The following is a 23,473-nucleotide window of genomic DNA, read 5'->3' as shown; positions in this document are numbered from 1 at the left end:
TAGCCAGACCCGCAAACGTCACTTGCGCTCGCGTAACAAAAGGGCATGTGCGGGGTGACCCAGTATGTACAATATATTACACCTGCACGTTGCGGCAGCTACAACTTAAATCACGACTATTTATAAAACTGGTTAGGGAGCATCTCTGCAGTTAGGACATGGCACCTAAGAAGGCCTTATGAACTGCCGAGCGGCAGCAGAAATGATGCCAGAAGAAGATGCCAACGATTATAACAGGAGGCTTTATTGTCAATATATCGAGACCCACAAATACTTCGTTTCCTGAGGGGATGGTAGAGGTATTTGGGGCAATTAACCAATTGTTCATTAGGGAGCTTGCTGATTAAAAGAACTAAAATACGTACCACACTTCAGTGTCCACAGAGCCCTCATATGCGCAATTTCTGACAAACCGGAAGCAACAAAAATCTCATAAAGCCCTCTAGAGATGTTAAAGGTGGCTTCAGCAGTACCATGTCGGTACTTCGCTTTATGTTTGTTTGTTATTTTGACGCGAGCAAAATAGAAAGAATCATAAGCCTCGGCCTGCACTATATTGCTTCACGCGTGTGATATTTGATTGTACGAACGAGACGCGTGGGCGCCATCACCCGAGAAAAGAGGAGGAAGAACGAACTGGGCTCGCGCTGTGAATCTAACCGGTCAGCGCTGCAACCACGGTTGTAAAGATAACCTGTAAATAGTTGCTCGTCTTGCTGACTCGTCCTTCGCGTAACACTGTGGTGGAGGGTGCCATTCGTCGTCCTCGCCACGGAGCTCCGCCGCGGCCGCGCCGCCGTCGCGCTTTCCGCCATGGCTCCCGGTGACGACACCTCGTCTGCTTCAGTTCCTGCGACCCCGAAAACCCCGTACGTTACGGTTACAAATCCCTGCGATCCTGGCATATTCTCCGGTCAAGCTGATGTCGACGTTGAGGACTGGCTCAACCTGTATGAGCGTGTTAGCCAAAACAAACGCTGGGACCCGACCATTATGCTAGCCAATGTCCTATTCTACTTGGCCGGAACTCTTCGGACACACGAGGACCAGATCTCTAGCTGGGATGCTTTCAAGGAGAAGCTCGTCGACCTCTTTGGAAATACCACCGGTCGGCAGCTTGCTGTTAGAAAAAAGCTTGCTACCAGAGTTCAGTCTTCTACTGAATCGTATGTCTCGTACATACAAGAGGTGCTCGCTCTTTGCCGGAAAGTGGACGTTAAAATGGCCGAGGTTGACAAAGTCGGCCACGTACTTAAGGGGATCGCGGACGACGCGTTCAACTTGTTGGTCTTCAACAATGTGTCAACCATCGACATCATTGTCAAGGAATGCCGCCGCTTTGAGCTCGCCAAAAGCCTCCGCGTCATTTCACAGTTCTCCCGGCTCCCTAACACGGCTGCGAAGTCATCTTGCATCGACCTCACCGCTTCACCACCCTTAAATGAGCGCGTCACCCCTATTGTTCGCCGCGAGCTCGAGGCTGCAAGTTCTGCGCCGTTCCATCCACGCCCACTTGACCGCACCTTTGACCAACCAGCCCAAGCGATCTCTCTCATTCAGGCAGTTGTACGGCAAGAATTTGCCAACCTTGGTTTTCCTGCTGCTTGCTCCATCTCCGGACCTGACGCCAGAACGGTGCCGACACCTACGCCTCACAGCGATCGGTATTCCCCTCCCAGATACCGCAACCCTACCGAGTGGAGACCTCCGCACGACAAGCGCATTTGCTTCCATTTGTTCCGCATTGGCCACGTCGCTCGCCACTGCCGCACCTCCTGGACGTCGCCGTATTCGAGCTTCTTTTCCCAGTCTCCTCACCGATAAGCCGACCCGTGCCATTACTCGCCTCGCCGTATGCCTCTTACCTCAGGCGTATCCGTCGATGACAGTCATCGTGCTCGCTCACCGTCACCTCAGCGCCGTCGGTCCCCGTCGCCCCAGCCATGCCGCTATTCGTCACCGACCAATTATGAACCCTCCCGGGCGGAAAACCAGATGATGCAGCTTCTGGGGGTAGTGATGCATTATCTTCATCGTGTAGAAATCCTCCATTGACGCTCCCAACGAACCAGAACTTACTTAATGTTCACGTCGAGGGTGTCCCTTATACGGCGTTAATAAATATGGAGCCCAGGTGTCCATAGTGAGTCGTCACCTCCGTCGTCAACTAAGGATGGTTTGCGCGCCTCCTATAGTACTCGAGCCGTACGCGTGGCCGATGGTAGCACTCTTGACGTCACTGGAATGTACTTCCCGAATCAGTATCGTCGACCGCCACGTTCCTGTTCTTTGCAAAGTGCTGACAGATTGTCCCCTTGACCTATCTTCAGACTCGACTTTCTTACGGCGCATTCAGATTTGAGCGACTGTTCTGCCGGTACCCTTTGCCTCTAACTTCCTCTACTCGCGCATATTCGTGCTGAACTGCCCAACAACTTTAGTATGACCACCTTCGTCCGCCTGCCACCTATAGCCTTGACTTTCGTCGATTTGGTATAATCTTTTCCTGTTCCCGATGGTGATTACGTCGTCACACCTGATCCAGATGTCCTTTTAATGCGCAATGTCACTGTGCCCCACTCCGTCGTCACCGTCGCCGGTAACCGGACATGCCTCCCCGTCGTCAATTTTGGCCTGACAAAGGAAGTTCTACCCCAAGGCATATCGGTTGCAACGCTGCGTGCTTTAGGAGATGACCCCATCACGACGTTTTTAGTTGACGTCTGCTCAGGTTATGTACCATATCCACAGGATGCTATTTTTCCTTGACGCAACAATTCGTCCCATGATTGCTGCGGACCTATTGTCTGAACAAGCCGCAGCACTGTGCTGCCTGTTGGGTTCCTACCACGACATCTTCGACCTCAATAATCGCCAATTGGGCCAGACTTCAATTGTTAAGCATCACATAAATACTTTTGATGCCATTCCTATTCACCGCCGGCCATATTGAGTTTCTGCTTCAGAGCGTAAGGTTATTCAAGATGAAGTGAACAAGATGCTTTCCAATGGTATTGTTGAACCTTCGTCGAGCCCTTGGCGTCGCCCGTGCTACCTGTTGAAAAGAAAGATGGCACATGGCGTTTCTGCGTAGATTATCGTCATCTAAACCACATTACCAAGAAAGAGGTCTACCCCTTGCCTCGCATTGACGACGCCCTCGATTGCCTCCACGGGGCCAAATACTTTTCATCAATATGCCTTCGGTCTGGTTATTGGTAAATTTCTGTGGATGAAAAGGACCAAGAGAAGACCGCGTTCATCAGCCCTGATGGCCTATATCAAATCAAAGTTATGCCATTCAATCTATGCAACGCCCCAGCAACGTTCTAACGTATGATGGACTCTTTACTTCAAGGGTTCAAATGGTCAACATGCCTCTGCTACCTAGACGACGTTCTCGTATTTTCGCCTACATTTGAGACACACCTTGAGCGCTTATCAGCTGTTCTACAAGTCTTCCGCGATGCTGGGCTGCAACTAAATTCATCGATGTGTCACTTCAGTCGTCAGCGGATTACAGTGCTGGGCCACCTCGTCGACGGTTCCGATATTCAACCAGACCCGGAGAAAATTCGTGCTGTCACGTCTTTTGCTGTACCTCAGTCTGGCAAAGACGTCCGAAGTTTTGCAGGACTCTGCTAGTACTTCCGACGCTTCGTTAAAGACTTCACAGCGATTGCCCGACCGCTTACTCATCTTCTGATGAAGGACGTGTCGTTTACGTGCGGGGCCGCTCAAACTGCCGCATTTGCCCAGCTCACCAACATTCTCACCACGTCACCTATACCGGCCCACTTAGACCCGTCCTCTCCTACAAAGGTACGTACCGATGCCAGTGGTCACGGTATCGGAGCTGTTTTAGCCCGGCACCAACAGTGTCAAGATCGTGTTATCGCCTACGCTAGCCGCCTCCTCACAGCAGCGGAGCGCAACTATTCGATTACAGATCGTGAATGCCTGGCTCTCGTCTGGGCGGTTTCCAAATTCCGCCCGTACTTGTATGGCACGCACTTCCCTGTAATCACAGACCACCATGCGTTCTGCTGGCTTTCCTCACACAAGGATTCTACCGGCCGGCTTGGTTGCTGGGCTCTGCGGCTGCAAGAATATTACTATGCAGTAGCGTACAAGTTGGGCCGATTACATCAAGACGCAGACTGTTTCTCACGCTATCCAGTGGACGAACCACCCGCCGGCCCTGACCCCGATGCCGAAGCTTGCGCTTTCTCCGTTTCTCAGCTGCTACACATCGCCGACGAGCAACGCCGTGATGCCGGCTTGCGCGCCATCATTGATGGCTTGGAATCTTCATCTTGTGATTCGTCCCTTCACCTGTTTATTCTCCAGGAGGGTGTATTATATCGACCCCGACCATCCTGCCCTACTCATTGTCATTCCTAAGCACTTCCAGCTAGCTGTTCTCCAAGCACTTCATAATTTATTAACGGCAGGTCACCTTGGCATCTCACGCACCAACCACCGGATTCGCCAACGCTTCTTTTGGCCAGGCCTCGGCCACTCCATCCGGAAATACATTACGACGTGTGAGAAATGCCAGCGCCGAAAAACATCATCGACCCTCCCTGCCGGGTGCCATTAACAGCTCGACATTCCTTCGGAGCCCTTCTTTCGCGTTGCTTGGATTTACTTGGCCCTTTCCCTCTATCCACATCTGGCAACAAGTGGGTCGCTGTGGCGACAGATTACGCCACGCGCTATGCGATTACCAGAGCACTTCCAACAAGCTGTGCCACAGATGTCGCCGATTTTCTTTTACGCGACGTGATTTTGCAGCATGGCGCTCTGCACCAATTGCACACTGACCGTGGTCGGACATTTCTTTCTAAAGTCATTGCCAACATCCTGCAGTCCTGCTCAACAAAGCGCAAGCTGAATACATCTTACCATCCACAGACTAATGGTCTCACGGAGCGTCTGAATTGTACCCTAACAGACATGCTTGCAGAGTATGTCTCGTCCGACCATACTGATTGGGACCTTGCTCTACCCGATGTCACTTTTGCGTATAATTCTTCGCGTCACGACACTGCTGGTTATTCCCCGTTCTTTCTGTTGTTCGGCCGAGAACCTACATTGCCACTGGACGCATCCCTACCATCCGCCGCAGCATAGGCCAGCGAGTATGCGCTTGACGCCATCACCAGGGCAGCCCAAGCACGCGAAATTGCCTGCTTCCGCCTCCTGACCTCGCAACAGAAGCAACGGCGCTTGTACGATCGCCAACACAGAGCTGTCCACTTTTCGCCTGGATCTCTGGTACTCCTGTACTCCCCGCCTCGTGACCTTGGCCTGTCAGCAAAACTCCTGTCTCGGTACACAGGCCCATATCGAGTGCTGCGTGCCGTGACTCCAGTTACGTACGAAATCGCCCCAGTCAGTACCGGTGCCGCATCTGACCCGAATTCCACTGACGTCGTGCATGTCGCACGCCTCAAACCATATCATTTTCCTGCTATTACTGACATTTAGACGCACCGGGACGGTGCTTCAAACGCCGGGGATAATGATACATGCATATTGCGTGTATCTTGTGGCCGATGCACGCGGGCGCCCCGACGAAGACGACGAACGCTCTCTGGATCTCGAGCTGTCGGCTGATCTGGCTAGCGCTGCATTATACTTTATAAATACACTTTGTAACTAGTCTCCAGTGCTTATTCCTTTGTTCGCGTAACAATATTGATGTGGTGGCGTCGCCGCTTGTCTCTCATATTCGCGTTTTCTCTCTTTTTTTTCCTAGCCTACCGAGCGTCTTCTCTCGTTGAGTGGCTTGTTTGGTATTGCATAATGGCAATTTAGTAATGCGGCTGAAATCATTTTTTTTATCTTTATTGTCCCTTTGATATTCACTAGCAATGTTTTGTTTTGAGGTGAGGCTGCCTTCTTTGTTTGACCTAGTTTTGTGGCATTGGGGGCAAGCCAATGAAACTACATCGAAACCGAGCCTGCACAGTTCCTTGGAAATGCTTTAAAAGGACCCTAAAGAGAGCAATGATTATTATGGCGATAGCCATTACATGGACACTCCAGGCGTATTTCTGCCGTCGCCGTGAGGTTCCGTATGAGTGAACGCATGTGAGGGTGAGGCGGCGAATGCGGTTCAATCTCGCGTGCGCGAGTGAGGAACGTGGCCCGGATGCGTGCCCTCTCCTGTGGCGCACGAGGCAGGGGGGGAGAGGCTATAAAGGAGGGGCGTTCTTCTGCGACAGCTGCCACGGTGCCTCGATGTCCTCCTCGCCCTCCGCTCCGTACAGAGTGGAGACAACCGGGACGTCTACTACGGCGTTGGCCACGAGAATCGCTGACGCCGTAGTAGACGCCTTTGGCGGACGCCGTAGGAACGCGTCGCCGGCGGTCGTGTGCCTTGAAACTAGGTCCGCGACATAGGTAATGTGCGCGCCCGCGCAGGCCTCATCTTCAAAGCGATCTGCAATGTTTGCATAGTGCGCGTAGTGCCGCTAGCTTCGTATGCACTGTGCTTTTGACGTTTCGTACGCGCTCAAGCGACAGATGCACGGAGGTCAGTTGGCTCGCGGCAGCAGCCGCGAGCCAACTGATCTCCGTGCATCTCAGAGACAGTTTCAGAGACTCCAACATTTTCTCAGAGACAGTTTCAGAGACTCCAACATTTTCAGAGACAGTTTCCACTGTCAGCGATGTCTGTTGAGGTTTACCAGTGCGCGCGTGACACCGTGCTGGTTAAAACACGTTGACGGGCTAGTTGGTTTTAATCCATGGTAGAATGTGTAAGCGCGACTGAACAAGGACGTTGAAAGAAGCAAACACACAAAGACAGCGCTGCCTCCGTGTGTCTGTTTCTTTTTACGTCCTCATTGAGTCAAGCTTACGTATTCTATCATTGTTAATTTAGTTAGTAAGCAAATGCTTACGAATTTATACGGCCGATAAAGCCACTACCCTTACTACGTACAGCTAGCTACTAATTTGCTATCGCAATGGGTGCTTCGCCTTTCCGACGGAACCGCAAATATTTTTCTGTATCAGAAAATTCCCCTTTACGGTACTGCCCACACACCCCTCTTACTTCTATAAGAGGTTCGTTAAGCCACAAAACGAGCACGAAGGAAAGGAAAGTGCTGACGTCGTCTTGAAGTTCTTGCACCATTTCGACTTGACGTCACGGATTTTGACGGTTTAGTTAGTCGCTTATTGCTGAAAAGGAACCGCAAAGGATGCGAAAACTGAACATTGCAAGTTTTACCTATTACTAACTAATAACTTTTACTGATCGAACATGGCCGAAGTAAAAAAAAAAATGCTTGTGAATACGTGACGTCATACTGACGTAATTGTGCGGGGTTCAGGTGCGAAGTAAGGAAAACTGAACTTTGACTGTGATTTATTTTTATATTAAACTTATTATCGCGCAATTAACTGGAATTATGTTTTCAAAGAAAACTTTATCTCTCTAAACTGATTTAGTGTTTCTCTTTATTGTCACTTTATTTTGGAACATTGTATGTACGCCCCTATCAGGCGAAAAGCGTTGATGTATTAACGGCACTGAAACTTAAGAGCATTGCGCCAATCAGACGAGGGGCGAAGTGAAGCAAATATTACCGGTGCTCGAAACTTTCATACATTGACTTAAAGAAAATAACTGCACATATGTATTTACCCAGATCCACTGTGCAGGCGTTGGCGATACAACAGTTTATGCTGCGGGAAACCGAGGTAAGCCAATACTTTTGGAGAAGGCAAACAAAGAAAAAGAAAAACAGAAAATAGCGTCCGTTCGATATACAAAACTCTGGCCGAGTGCCTGAGCGCAGACACTGTAAGCCAAATATCACCGTTGGAATAGCTTTTACAATGTTACAAAGCAATCGTCACCTACGAGTTACACATTTGCCCAAATATAACCTGCACACCCGGAAGCGTGCTTCGTACACATTTCGTCTGAACATTACAGGATATATGCGGAAACTTTACGCATTTAAATTTCACGCAAGGTTTTATTTCGTGAGTTTTTGATACTCGGTCAGGCCGGCAACGCAGTTGACCTGAAGGAACGTTCGCGTTGTGTAGCGTTGGCTCGCCGCGTAGGAATCGTAAGTGCGGCCATCCGAGACGAGAAACGGGTTTACGACCTGGACTTGAAAACCAAACATGGCAACGAGAAAGGCCAGTGAGTACAAGAATGGAACGGGAGGGGAAGGGAACCCCGAATGACGCTGGCGATGCAGTTCAATGACATAGATTTTTTTAGGGAGACCAAAGATATGTCACCTAGAGCGCAATCTGGAAGCCTTTTATTGTGGGAAGTATTAAACACAAAGACAATCAAAGAACTGTGCTTTCCAATTGCAGCTGAAAGTTTTGCCAATAACTTTTGAAACTAATCGTGCCTCACGGCCCTTTCATTTACACACGACTGAAAACAACGTATATTATGGAGTTTTACGTCCCAAAAGCTTGATTCGTTTATGAGGAACGCCGTAGTGCCGGACTCCGGAATAATTTTGACTACCAGGGGTTCCTTAACTCGCACTAAAATCTAAATACTTGGGTGTTTTTCCAATTCGCCCCCGTCGAAATGCGGCCGCCGTGGCCGGGATTCGAACCCGCAATCTCGTGCTTAGCGGACCAACGCCAGAGTGACTGAGCAACGACGGCGGGTTTGCACACTACGGAAGCGTACAGTTGCGAGGTAATAATTCTGATCTTTCACGTCAAATTGCGGAGCCACCGCAAATATTTCCGCGTTATTGATATGCATTGCCTTCATTGCTCATGCTGGAAACTGCAGGATTACCTGACATAAGAGTTCTTATTTTCGCTGACGACCTCACATGTGTCTACTCCCCGGGACTTTGCGACACGATGTCAACAACGGCAGAATAGTGGTGAAATGCTCCCCGAATAGGTGAAGGCTACTTATCTCAACTATCATCGCCTAAATCTTCCTTCATACACGTTGACAACAAAAGGAGTAAGAAGTTCGGTTTGAGATAGCAACTTCCAACTCAGGATTGTCCGGCATGCAGTTCCTCAGGTTCAAGAGCCGCGAGTTCGCAGCGTCAAAGTAAGTCTTTGCCCAAAATGGTTAAAAAAAGTCCACAAAACCTAAGTTGGTGCTACATAACGTAAAACTATTACAATACGTTTTTATTCCAATCTCCTGACGTCAGATTTACGTTTCTGCCGACGGAAGCATAAGGTGACCCGCAGCGTTGATTAAGCAGGCGAATGAAATCTCTTCGTTCATAGAAGGCCACATTTGTTGGCTTTCAAAGCAAGTAGCACTGCCTACTTTGACAGGCTTTTCTTATCTGATTGGCTGACAAGTGGTGAGGAGCACGCAGAAGTGGAGAGGGTTTCTATGGGGCCAGGTTAACACAGTGAACGTAGATAACCAGATGAGCAGGGCAGTGCCCGCTTCGGCGCTTGGGCCACTTCTCCTTTTTTGGCCTTCGGTGGCTGGTAGAAAATGGCGCGCAACGAAAGGGTAAAAACACCGCTTAAACGGATGCTCAGTCAAGAAGAGTTCAAAAAATTATGGGGTTTTACGTGCCAAAACCACTTTCTGATTATGAGGCACGCCGTAGTGGAAGACTTCGGAAATTTCGACCACCTGGGGTTCTTTAACGTGCACCTAAATCTAAGTACACGGGTGTTTTCGCATTTCGCTCCCATCGAAATGTGGCCGCCGTGGCCGGGATTCGATCCCGCGCCCTCGTGCTCAGCAGCCCAACACCATAGCCACTGAGCAACCACGGCGGGTCCAAGAAGAGTTAGCAAAAAGATGCTGTATGCGTGCCGAGTGGGCTCGACAACGTTATACTGTCACAAACAGCTAGATTTTTATTATACGCAAATAAATCCATTCTCTCCGGCAGCTCTGACTATACTAAGTGCCCGAGAGATAGGCAGGCAGTCATCTTCTGTTTATTTAGAAACGGCTATCCTGGAAAAAAAAAAAATCATTTTTTTTCGGCATATTACTGCATCCCATGCGCATACGTCACTTTGACGTAGTTAGCTTTAGCGGTTATGTGACGTCGTGTTACAGACAGGCGAAGTGGGCGCAGCTCGAAAACTTTTGACCAATAGCGGAGGCCTGATGGCGAAAAAGGCGTGGAATCGAAAATGATTCTCCTTCATCTTTCATTCGATATAATGATGCCTTATCAGCGTGTCACGTCATATCAGATGAGTAGTTCTCGCTGTTTTCCTGATGTCGTGGCAGACAAACGAAGTTGGGGTCGCTCAAAGTTTGTTTGACCAATCGTGGAGGCCTGTTGGCAGAAATTGAATATAAATGCTTGGTACAGTTTTACGTTATAGCACTCGTGTTCACCTGGTTCACATAGTTGCACCAAATAGTGTCGGGGCTAGCGCTAGTGTAGTTCAGTGTCTCTTGTGCTCTCTCCAGCAATCGCACATTATAAATAAAGCGCATTTCCCACGACTGACATTTCAACAGTGGGACAAAGTTTCAGTTAATATAAGAAGCACCTTGAGAGCAATTACGGCTTTCCCTCGTCTAACCCCACACCTACACTACAAGAGCCCGCAGATGATCTGGTTAGTCAACGATAGCTAGCAAAAGAAAGCTTATTACCTCACAGTCCGGTAAATGCTGTGCTTTGTTCGTATTTCATACGGAGCTTCACCCTGAGCTCAGCCGTGTAATGACCTGTCATTGTAATAAACGAGAAGAAAGGGCCTTAACCGAGGGGTCCGATTTTTATTAGTCATATGATAAGAAGCCAACAAACACTTACGCCAAAAACAACATAGGGGCAATTACTTGTGCTTTATCGTTTCTTTTTTTTTTCTTTATCGCTTCTTTATCGTTACTTCATTATTTATCGCTTCTTTATCGTTACTTTATTATTTATTGTTTTCTTGTTTCATTTATTACGCACAAGTAATTTCCCCTATGTTGTCCTTGGTGTCAGTGTTTATTGGCTTCTTATGGCCTGTCACTGTGGCACTTCCATACAATCACCCCTAGAAAGGCAATAAGACCACTAGCACGCCCTGCGGACGTGTTCAAATGGTTTCAGCATTCGAGATGGCCGTTCCTACAAGGAGACAACGTGGTGTATGCGAACACGGTGGTTAGCCCAAGAGGAGAACAAACAGCTTTCTTAAATCCAACGCAGCCTAAAATTCAAGACGGCCTTTCTGCCCGCCGATAACCCCATTCTACAAGTGCATTCTTATGTGAGCTGCAGGCTACAGACGACGGGATCTGAGCCCTGGTCAACTTTTTTAACGTCAACGAAGCACGCATCTATCCTGGCTGCCTGATCAGAGTTATGTACTCTAACAAGTAACCAAAATACAGAGCGTCTATGAACAGATCCATAGGTTAGAAACAGCATATAGTTAGATTTAAACGTCATAATTAGTTTTACCGTGTTACCATCCTATTCCACAGAGTGAATGCACATGATCAGGGCTACAACATCGAGCTTATGGACCTCATTGCTCCCGCTTTTTCGCCACCTGACATCCCTCTTATTTCACTTTCCTCTGAACCCCTGCGCCCTCATTGCCCAACAATATCTCTTGGGAATGGACGAATGTGCCTTTTTTCCACCTTATGTTTGCTCCGTAATCTCCGGGGGACTTCGGGCAATTTCTCTCAGACGACTTCGAGCCAAGGAGGCCGTTACACTAGCCTTCATTTTGACTTGAAGTATACCATTTAAAGGGCATGTCAACTGTCTGAAGGGCTGCACTCTGGCGTCTGCTGCGGCTGCCCGTCATCTACTTCGCACATGCCTTGCGGAGAATACAGATGGTAAAAATGTAGTCAGGGACGTTAAGAATGGACTTATGTGCTAATTATGAGCGATGATTCCAGGACAATGTATTTCACTAGCGGTTCTTGCGACATCTACATAAAACAGGCCTCTATTTTCACTCAGAAGCTCTGTTCAATATCTCACGCATATGTAGAAATTGATTACAAGTTTCTTTGCTGTTTACTAAAACGTTATCGCTTCTACACTTGTAGCTCAACAGTTGTAGCTCAATGATAAAGAATGAACGAGTTAGTAGATATATTACCGTATGATTAATGCCCTGGCTACGAGTGCATAAACAGCAAACTTCTTAAAAGTACGGCCTTCTTTAGTTCCATGATGCGAACAAAAATCTTTTAACGATCTCTGAACACAGCCAAGCTTTCAAAAGAATGAAAAACATTGGCAAGGTGGTTGTAATCACTAAATCCAGCCATACGAATTCGCCTAACTATAACAGACCGATTTCCCTTACAAGTAATTGTTGCAAATTGTTGGAACATGTGATATTCACAAATCTTGTGAGTGTTTTAGAATCAGGCCCTATTTCACAAAAGGCACAGTAGTATTTTCAAAAAACGCATTCCTGCAAAACTGAACTGTTATCTTTCACTCTTTACTTACGTCGCTTCCTAAATCGGTCAAACCACGTCAACTGTATTTTTTCTGGTTACTAAAGTAGTTGAAAAGGCTTGCAATAATTTACATTTTTTTAAACTAAGCTTGCTAAATACCAACCCGAAACTCTTGAAATCGATTGAACATTTTTTTACGAATTGCTTCGATTTCGTTACCGCTAACGGTCATGACTCACTCACTGAAGTTCAATCGGGTGTACATCAAGGTTTTGTGCTGGATACATTTTTATTTCTTATGTATAATCATGATTTTTACTGCTACAATAGCCTCTCACATGCTTTATTCCTCGAGAATTGTGTTATTGTCCGAGAAATTGTTCATGGTGACGATACCGAAATACTTCAACCTGATTTTAGTAACAGTTAGTTGGTGCGGGAACTGGCTAATGGAACTAAATAATAAATAATGCCAAGTAATGCATAAATTTCAAACTAATGCTAATCCTTGTATTTGCTTTCTTAACAATGTACTTTTACATCAGTGTCATTTAAATATCTGGGTGTGCACATTGCAAACAATTTATTTTGACCTCTCATATAGAATAAAATATTATCAGTGCTGATCGTATCTTCAGGTATTTATGGCGTAACTCCTTAGAACACCACTCAAATTTAAAGTTACTACATTACAAGACGCTAATACGCTCTACAGTTCCATATGCGTCTGCAACGTAGGATCCTAGTTTCATTAACCCAATCTCGTCCACCTAACTTTCCATCAAAATGTTGCCCCTCCCACCCCTTTCTTTCTTTCACAAAATGTTTCATCACACCAGACTTCACGATGACCTCTACGGCGAATGCTGTACATTTCAAACCGTGTCGATCAGCGAAATACGGTTGGCATTGAATCATGTTGCACGAAGCCTTTCTTGTATTCTTTCGTGCCCCGTCCTTCACAGGAGTGAAACCACCTCCCCCCAAGTTTAGTAGCTATCACAACAAACAAACTTTTTTTTAACTTTAACTAACATCGTGTAATCAGAAGTATAAGCTATTTCCACAAGTCACTGTACTATAGTCTTTTTCTAAATGTTATGCATTGTAAACAGTCTCCTCTATAACGCCATATGGGCTGACGGTATGTTAAAAAAATAAATAAATGCGAGCTCTGGTCTCTTTTTTCCCTTAACTTTTTTAACTAAGACGGATGCTTCTCCTCGCAACTTCTCTTCTTTGTAGCCGGCTTTCAATTCACCATCGAATCTTTTTATTCATTGATTATTTTACAAACTTCTTTGCTCTCTGTTGCCGACTTAGTTACTTCTTACCTCTGGTAATGGGTGGGGGGCTTGTGTGAACTCAGCAAGACGGCAACAGCCACAGCGTACGGCTAAGTGCGACATATCTTCACCGACACCGATGGTATCCCAACGACGGCGTGCGGGCAATGCCATGACCGCAATGGGACGGCAACCCTCTAATGTCGACGATTGAATAATCACAATGGAACCACGACGGCCTGACAACCACAACATGAAGGCAACAGACTGACGACAGCTACATTACGATGACGGCATTGCTCCGACAGCATACATACGAAGACGTCATGACTACAGCATGCCAATGGCGTGAAGATGACGTAATAGTCATGATGACATGGCGACTACGAAGTGCTAACGATGGCATGCGACCAAGAAATGACCATGAAAGAACGGCGTGAAACGACGACGATTTTTTTACCACGATGTAGTGACGAGGGCTTAACGACGACGATGAAATCGGGACTGCCTGATAACCACAGTACGACAAAGACGGAATGACGACAGCTGATTACCACGGTCGGCTGACTGCGCGACGACGTGAAGACGACAAAATAATCGTGATGGTATGACGACGATGAAGTGACGAATACAGCGTCTGACAAACGAATGGCAACAAGGAAACGACCACCATGGAGGGCCGATGGCAGAGTGGCAATGACGGAGCAATGACGGCGGCATTGCAACGGTGGTATGTCGACAATAACGGAATGAAGACCGCGAGAACGAAGGCGAAGAATGCACGGCATAGGCATTACGGCGATGACGTGACGATGAAAGTGTGTTTTGTTGGAGTTCACGTTTGCACTTGCGTGAATGATCTGTCGCCCCGAGCTGCCTCGCTTTGCGCTATATCCCGTACTGATCGGCACGATAAGTGGAATGGCACTTCTGCTAGGGAGGAGAAAGTACTCAGCATATGTCAGTGGCCTAAGTTGTTGTATGATAGCCAAGCTAGTAGTAGGCACAACCTCAAATGGGGAGCGGGGGGAGAGGCAATGAAACATTCGTTTTAGAAACATTAGTGCAAGTTCATATAAACGTTCAGGATCCTGTGATTCACTTGATTTTATTAGGCTAATTTGATAATTCGAATGCATCGGTTACCCTGATACTTCTCTCCCTTAGCAAAACTCTAAGCTCACATTTGTTTCACTTAGATGAAGGAAAAAGCTGGCTTTCTTTAGGGAGCTATCGTTTATAAAGTTTCAAGATGAGGGGAACTATTTTTATAAGTAACACTTTCAGCCTTTGTGCTTCACTATTACCGAGCGCATAATGCCAGGCAACATCATTTTATGCAATGTATATCAGATGTACTTGAATCGCAACGACGCCTGCATGGCGGTCTCTTGTGCGTATACCTGCCCACAAACATTTCGAAGTTCAGTGATTTGTATAAGATTAACCGACCGTGGATCGTACCTGTCCATCCCACATCGAAAACGTTGAAAACATAGTACCTACACATACCTTTCCCATATCACTGTAGGCAACGAGCTCCTGTATAACGTTTCTTTTTTTTTTTTGGTCTGGAGGTCTGGAGCAACAATTTTGATAGGACTCATTCGAAAGTGTTTTATTTCAAGAGCTTCGGCGATGAGACAATAAAGATTCGGTGGAAACAAACATTCTTTAAGATATTACTATGTTGGGTAGGACACAGATGATATGCACCGATCTCCGACAAAAAAAAAGTAACATAGTGTTTATTAATTTTTTCCAGTGTGACCTGAGTAGCGACCATAAAGAGTTACTGCGTACCTTAGCACAGTGGAAGCCCAGAGCATATGTACTTCATCTTTGCGAACCGAGAAGGGCAAATGATACATAAAATTTTGCCTTGCGAAAGATACTCCAGTATAAGAACGCGACTCATGTGTCAAGCTTTTTGCTTCGTTCAGCAGTTGTGTTGAGCTCATGATATAGTGCGAGTACAAAACGAAGCGTGCCGTGCACACAACCACTTGGCAATCATTGTGCTACAACCAAATCGACTACTACTTCCGCAGCCCTCCTTATACTTGCTTTATACCCTTCTCTGTGGTTATTTATCAGCTCATGCAACCAAGTCGATGGACTAGTGCTCTTGTTTCTGCAATAACAGCCAGAGCAAATGCTTAACGTCCGTCTTCCAGGCATGGCAAAAAAAAAAAAAAGAAATTGTCCATCTTGCCCACCCCTATATCAACTTTTTAACACAGGATTTTTATCACCTTGCAGAAACACTTTTGGAATTCACCGTGTTCACGCACCGCTTCTGTGCTTGCTGCCTTTGATATCAGTATGGAGACTACACTCTGAACTGAGATATGGTGAGCGTTTTGCACGCAGGTAAGTGCTACGCTTTGTGGCGGTTTAATAAAGCGTCCTCCACCCCAAGCATTTCCCTCTTCGACGCAACCGCGTTCATGGCCAGCAGTCTTCTCAAACGTCACTATCTCGGACTGACACGCGCTGCTGTGATTAATAACGGAGAGGCTCTCACACGCTCAGCCGACCAGGAAACTGCTTCACGCGGTCCCGAGAGGCGAGCCTGAGGCGGAGATTATACCTGCTGCGCCAAACACGTCGCGGGGAGGACAAAAAAAAGGACGCGGTGGAAAAAGAGCACGTACGTTCGCGGCTGGCGACAAGAAAAAGAACACGGCACGCGAAGGAAGCAAGGACGCCGAAGGAAGAAGCGATAAGAGTCACGTCCTCCCACGCACTCGAGGTAAGAAAAGCATCGTGGCGACTCCGCCAGGATATGGCGGCATCGCCGGACACTCCACATCCGCATGATTAAGGACTGGAGATACGAGCGTGACGTCTTTCGAAAAACGGGTGATGTGATGCCTGTATAGCGTGAACCATATCGAGGCCTCCCGTCTATCCCCTTCTGCTGGGAGGGAAAAAAAGAAGAGAGAACGGTTGCAGAAGGGGGGCGCTGATTACGCCAAACCACAACAATAAGAAGAAAAAGGAAACTAAATTGTGCCAACACTGTTAAATCGGCCCCAACTTCCTCCCTCCATACTACGTTTATTTGCGTATATATTGGTATGAGTCAATACTCGGAAAGGACATTGCGGCAAAAATATACTGGAGCTTGGGCATGGCATCTAGGGAAATATAGATATATGATACCATGCCCAAGCACAGCAACGATGACGGCCATATACCGATTATTTCTAGGAAAAAGAAATCTAACAAGTAAATTATCGCTGCAAAGACACTTCACCGCATCAGTGCACTATACAAGATCACTTCAATGGCTTGGATATCGAGATATTTCAAGCTTGAAGTCGCGCCGTAACAGACGTCGCCGCCAATGAACAATTTTTTTTACTGTGCGACAGGCATGGCTCTTCAAGATAGGTCTATAAAGAGAAACAGGTGTTATTATAAATAGAAATAATAGTAGAGGTGTGTAATCGACCTTCACATCCTTCTGTATTGACAACGTTAGCAAGTTCCTGTCATTACGCTGTACGTTACGGAGCGTTGTTTCTGAAAGCGCAAATGGCCGATTTATGAGCAAACAAGAATTTATTAGCATACTAAGAACGCAATAATGAGTGCAACCACCATGCCAAGGGATGTCGGCATCGCGATCTTCCCAAGACGTGGTGGGGCCACATGGCTGACAGTTCCATGTTTGTGATAACATGAACTCGAGGTGAGCTAGTGCGCCTAATTCCTTAAGCACATTCCCCTTTCCGGAGTGCCAACTAAACAAGGTCTCTAAACGCATGCCCTGAGGATCCCCAATTCTGACGCAGCGGATCTTGTCCCCCGTTTTCCCGCTTACTGCTTCGCGCAGCGCTTTTGGCGGCAATCGTTTGCCTTTTGATTCTACAAACTGCGCCACAGCTTATTTTTCTATCCCGCGCAAATAGATCAAACGCAGCACAAGCACACCAACGCACGTTAACTTTCTTTGTGCTTTCCTAAGCAAGACGTGCCGCGGAGGCTGTGTCCGCGACCAGACAGTAACGAGAAACTGGACAGCAGCAAGGAAAGTCATTCGTGGTTGCCTCGACAGTAAAAGTCACGCGATATTTATTTCCTTTCTGTTCCCTTAGAGATGGAGGGAGGTGGGGTAGGCTTGGCCATCGAAATAGTACTTACGCGGACGAAAGAGATGCGGGCGTCTTGAGACATATAACTTCGACGATAACGTGACACCATAACGAAACCTGGATACGTACAGAAAGCTGCAAGCGAGCATAGTTTGAGAGGTTTTTACCGTATTCGGCTGTCCGTCTGCAGAGGCTGCAGGAAAATAACTGAAAACAGAGGAAAGGAAAAAATTTTTTTAGAAGCTCGACTGACCAGGTTCCGAAGCCCTAGGGCAACCTGTGCGTGCTGGCCGGCCGAAACACCAACTTCTTGCCCTGCGGAATGAGTTGCTTGAAACTATCGCAGCAGGCGAACTTGACTATACGTAATAGCGACAAAAAAGGTGGCGGTAGGAAAAAATTATCTTGTCTTTCTTAAGAATACAAGTACAGAATGGTCGACGAATGACATGGCTCGATCGTAAATTTTGGGAACTGTCTGAGCTAGAAAGCTGAGAAACAAAAGCTTTGACGAATAGACCACTTTCAGGGAGCAGATCTTTCTCGGGCACATTTCAGTAGGGGTGACCGCAGTTCTATAATTATCAGGAAGCAACGCTGGAAAAGCCTATCGGAAGGTTGGCAGCAAAAGGTAGCGGAGTGTTGTCAAGAGGAAGCAACATGCTCGTTGTTATCATGGCTTTAAAAAAATAAAGATAGAGACGCGAGAACTAAGAAATGTCGTGGCGCTAGAAGTTATACAGAAGGATTCCAGTTCGAGAAAGCCACACAAAGTTTAAATAGTTTCAAATAGTAGACGCCTTTTGCCTAAATACTCCTTTAAAACTTGAGACAATCAGGGAATGGTGTGATTTCTCTATCCACTTTTACTTTTAATAAAGGTAACAAGTTGACAAGCTGTGCGAGTTGGTTGATATTGATATTTCGTGCAGCCAAGAAAGGGCGTATCGGAAGTAGTTGCATAGGCTGAACGAACTGATCAGAAATAGGGAAAATGTTATTTAGACGAGCGAAAGAGTAAGGGCAAAAAGCCAACCTGCTCGCGCGAGCACTGAAAGAAATAAATTTTCAAGTAGCTATGTCTTCCCTGGCAAGAATAATTAAAGGGCAACTAAGCTTTTAAAACGATACGTTCTGTGATTGAGACGCAGAATATAGTTTGAATGAAATTCGGGGCGCGTAGCGAACACCACAATACCAAATTCGAAGGCGAACCTCGCACACACTTGTCTGCTCGTTCTAAGACACGGGTCTCCAAGGTTCTCCTCGAGCACACATGTTTACAGGAAATAGGGATTACAAGGCATGTATAGAAGATCTGTTCCATATTTGAAAAAAAAGAAATTAACCATGATAACTTCGTGCCGGTAGTCTCTACGATCTTTGGAGTGTGAGCGAATTATTTACTTTTAATGCTATAGTATGAGTGTATGAGATCACAGAATGAATTTTTGTGCGGTGTCTTCTTCATACTTTCGAATAGTTTTCAATTGTTATTCAGCACTTGTACTTAAAATTTCTGTCTTGTATTTACATGCCACCTAGCATTATAATGATTATTATTTCTGAATAAAGCCTGAATCATGAATGGGAATGCTATACGAATAATATGCCTAAAAAAATCCCGCACATTTAACTTTCTTTTTTGTCTCTCTCTTTAGGTAAATTCAACCAGTAAGTCGGACTTCATGGCTGCTCTGTTCAGGGGAAGACATGTCAGAACGTGCGGCGGAAGCCACAAAGGAAGAAATTCAGGCGGTTGACACCAAGAATATTATTTTTCTTCGGATTTATGTATACAGTCTTCATTTATAATTTTAATTCTGACCTCCTTCAGCACGTGATATCAACCATTACTCCAATCATTTCCTGCCTGAAAGCCAATGTCCTTTGTAACAGTCACTTACCCCAGCACGTGCGATCATCAAACCTGCAATGATTGCACTTCTGTTGTTTTTATACCAGCCTTCATTTTTTAATTCGAAATTTGTACTTTATCCCTTGCACGGCGGAAAAGACCACCATACGTGTGCGTGGGCCTCCTGGGAATGACGTCTGCCACTCTCTCCCAGATAGGTGTGCCTTCGTCGAATCGCCAAACACGGCACGAGAATTCGTCAGCCCCGGTCGTTCTGGAAGTACTGGAAACCACGGCAATCGAGGGAAGCGCGTCCCATGAAGAACACGCCACCGGAAACGACATGAGGGAATGAACTAAGACCCATGGAGATGCGCAATGGCAAAGGGAGATGCGAACATGTTCGCAGCGGAATGTGGCCGAGTTAGCAGCCTCCACATGTACGTGGCACAATAGAGAGCACGATCCAATTCCCCGGTGAACGATTCGCCTACGATCGCGAAACGCGGCCAATTGGACGCCGACTCTTTCGCCCACGTTGTTCCGCAGTTTCTAGTTGCTTCCTACGGCGGCTTGCTTTCGCTGCAGTTTATGTGGATCTTGGTTAGCCTGTGGGGGCGCGGCTTACGTGCATTGTGATCGCGCACACCGCATGAAGCTGACGCGCTGTGTAAAAGTAAACACAAGCGAATCGCGTTTTCTTTCTTTCTTTCTTTCTTTCTTTCTTTCGTTTTATCCACAAGATTACAACCGGGAGCACAACGTCGCTTTGAGGTCAAAATATCCTGTGGTATCCGGGTGCTACCAAACATACGCGAAAACCTTTCTCTGAAAGGAAGGCTATTCAGATACGAATTAACAAAATGCATGACATTTCATGAAACCTGGGGCTGAATTCACTAATCTGCGCTGTTTGTAGGCAATTTCTTAGCCATAGAAGTTCTTACGCTAAATGTCCAACCAAAGTGGCAGCGCATTTAGCTTACGGCGTCGTATGAGAACGAGGAGGAAGCACAGCTAAGATTAAACGAAAAAAAAAATGAAAGAAGCGCGGTAATTTGATGGCATAATCCCGCATAATTCATCTGTGGTTGAGGGTATATTCTTAGGCCCAAATCAGTGCAGGCCGCATCTCAACAGCTTCCTTTTCCAGGCGTCTGTAGCAGTGCCGACAGGCGCAACCAGGCTCGCCCTTTCACAGCCCCGCCGTCAAAAGAATGGCAGTTGGAAGTGTCGCGCATTTTTTTTTAAACATTTCTGCGAGGCACGTCACTGATGAACACATGGTGCCATATTTTGCACAGAAAAAGACGCTCACGAGGAGGAATTGCCGGCCAGATCTGTCAGGCTAACACCGCCTGCAACAACAACATCGCCACCACACTACCACCACCACGACCACCACCACCCTATTACACGGCCTCAAAATGCCTCTGCTTTGATACTAATTACAGAAATAAAAAAGCGGCATGATATATAGCTTATATGGCCTCAGGCCCAGACATTCAGTACCCGCACGTCCATATGGATGATAAGTGATCGCCCTGTTCACAGTTGTAGGTGCAGCACGAATGCCGCGCATAGGCTCTATCAGCTCTCTCGGCAGCCGGTACCGTCTAAGGGGCTGTTCGACGATGGCGTCGGGCACCAACCAACGACTCAACGCATGCTACTTTCATATAATATCCCTGTTGATGGCATGGAGAGCTATGGAAGCAGCCCTAAAAGAAAGATGCAGAAAGAAGCCGTGGCTACCAGCACACCAAAATTATCATAGAAAACTACGTTACAACCGCATCTGCAACATTCGCTTCCTATCACACTTTCACATCGCATCAGCGTTAGTAGCTTCTTCTTGGATTCTCCTCAGCTCACAAAACACAATGATGCCTCGCATCATGCCAAGAGTTTGCTTTGCTGGTTCAGCCGGCCTCATTACGACAGAGGGTAAATGCACAAGGGAGCGTATGCACTTCAAATTTGGAGACTTGCAATTAATGATAGGTTGATCACGACAGAGCCTGAAGCCCCTAATTACGCTGTCGGTCATAGCCCAAATTGTCCCTCATAGAAGTCAAGGCTAATCAGTCAACATCAATGTAATGATCAGCGCCAATATTTGTATAAATTTACCAGCCTCGAAAGAACACACTTTAAGTGCGCGTCAGAATACTACACAGCACCGTACACAAATAACATAACAGCTCAACATTATAGATGGTTTCGGATCAAATCGGTTCAAGCCATTGATCTTGCAACACTAGCGCACTTTAGTCGGTGCCGCCACAGCACATATAAATTACGAGGACAAGGTGGGGGTGGTTGCATCCAAGAGGCGACAGACCCCGTCCTGTTAACATGCAAATGTTGCCTCGCAGCACGAAGTGAGCTGTTGCCAAAGAGCAACAGTGCGTTAAAATTCCGGGCGATATTTGTATGTTTAAAAGGTTATCAGAATATTTTTATGTTAAATGCAGGACGAAGCATTCCCCCAGAACTCTGTAGTTAACCCTGACCTGCGCTAGCTGACTCAAAGTTCTGCCTGCAAATTTCCCGATTGCATCACCCAACCACACTTTCCGCCGCCCTAAACAGCGTTTCCTTTACCCTAGCACCCACTATGTATTTCTAATTGACCACCGGTTGACTGCGCTATGAAATATGCGCCCAGCCAAGCAGCTATCTTTTTCTGTTAATTTCAACTATACCACTCCTCCAGTTTGCTCTCTGATCCACACCGCTCTCTTCCTCTAAAGGGAGGTACCCTAACGCCGGTTCCTCAGGACCATTAATAAAGTTCTTTGTCTGTCTGTCTCTTCCTCTCACTTAGCACTAGGCTGAATCACTTTAGTTCCATTGCTTGTTTGAGCGGTCTTGAAGTTAATATCAACCTTCAGTGTTCACCTCAAAGTGCCTGCCACATATTATGGTACTGGAAGGATGGAATGACTGTAAGCTTTTCATTTCAACGACAGCAGTGAGCTCCCGGTCATGATTTGGTAATGCCAGCCGCGCGTGCTCAGACCCATTTTCGATCTTCTGTAAATTTGCTTCTGATGATCAAGGTTCCCTGCGAGTAATTGACCTAAATAAACTTACTCTTGCACAAATTCTAGAGCCTGACTGCCACTCATGAATTCTTGTTCGCTTGACAGGTTATTCAACATCGTCTTCTACATGTTAACTATCAACCTACTCTTACACTTTCTCGGTTAAGGACCTCAGTCAATAGTTGCAATGTGTCCCCAGCGTTGCTGAACCGCACTATGTCATCGGCGGGCTGAAGGTTGTTGAGACAGATATGAGCCGCTGATCGTCACGCCTAATCCTCCCCTGTCTAACGACTTGAATACTTCTGTGAATGCAGTGAATATCATTGGAGAGACTGTGTCTCCATGCCCGACCACTTTATCGATAAGTATATGTCCACTTTTCTTGGGGATAACTATTATTGAGGCAGAGTCGAGGCCTCACGAGTTGCGGGTAGGTGTGCTGTACGTGAACGTAAATATGGAAGTTACATATAAATGAAAGAATGTTTGAGTTATCAGCCATGACCTTGATGCGCAGTTATTTTGCCCTGGTCTGTTCCCCAGTGCAGGGTAGTAAACTTGAATCTTATCCGGTTAACACGCCTGCCTTGCCGATCACGCGTATATATATATATATATATATATATATATATATATATGCGACATGCACCTTGCTGATACATGCACTTTGCAAATGCTTGTCTTGCTGATACGACGCGTTTTGTGATCGCGCTAAGCGTCGTGCACGCTTCACATTGTTCACCTCGCAATACCAGGCCACTGTGGCCGGCGTTTAGACGTCGTCATGTTGACCT

This window comes from Dermacentor andersoni, chromosome 2 (genome assembly GCF_023375885.2).
Source record: "Dermacentor andersoni chromosome 2, qqDerAnde1_hic_scaffold, whole genome shotgun sequence".
NCBI lineage: Eukaryota > Metazoa > Arthropoda > Arachnida > Ixodida > Ixodidae > Dermacentor > Dermacentor andersoni.
Note: the sequence above shows the minus strand (reverse complement) of the source record.